Source organism: Arachis ipaensis, chromosome B06 (assembly GCF_000816755.2).
Source record: "Arachis ipaensis cultivar K30076 chromosome B06, Araip1.1, whole genome shotgun sequence".
Taxonomy (NCBI): domain Eukaryota; kingdom Viridiplantae; phylum Streptophyta; class Magnoliopsida; order Fabales; family Fabaceae; genus Arachis; species Arachis ipaensis.
The window spans coordinates 1,219,037-1,219,656 of record NC_029790.2 but is presented as its reverse complement, the minus strand read 5'-3'; positions in this window follow the sequence as shown (position 1 = coordinate 1,219,656).

Here is a 620-nt window from a genome sequence, read left to right as displayed (position 1 = left end):
TAGTGATTAATAAACAAACAACCTAATCAGCTCTTTATTTTATTTTATTTTATTTTTAACACACACCCTACTCACACTGTCACACACACATCTTATACTTTCTTTTTCAGCAAGAGAGATTCGAACTCGTGGCAACTTTAGGAGGCAAATGTGATTGCCATTAGGACAAGCCTCAGCCACGCCTAATCAGCTCTAATAAGCTCTAAGGACCCACTAATTATTGGGCCTAATAAGCTCTAAGTGTAGCAATTTTTTATTTTGGCCCACCAATAATTATTGGGCCTAACAACATTTTTGTTCTGTTGTACCTGCCAGTTGGCAAAGGAGCCACTTTATCATTCACCAAAAAAATAGGAGCCGCTTTATCTATCAGAAAGAAAGTATATACACTTGTCAACAAAAAAACAAAAACAGAAATTATATACAGTTATACATTCAACAATATTATTGGGAAAACTGAGATGCTATTATCTTATTATCTTTTAGCTTTTAGACGAAAAAATTTACCACTATGTATTTCTTATAATGCAATTTTTACTATAATTTCATTTCTAGCTAGCAAAAATTGCAGATATATTATTTATATATATTAATTAAAGTTGTGAAAATCGGACCGGTCA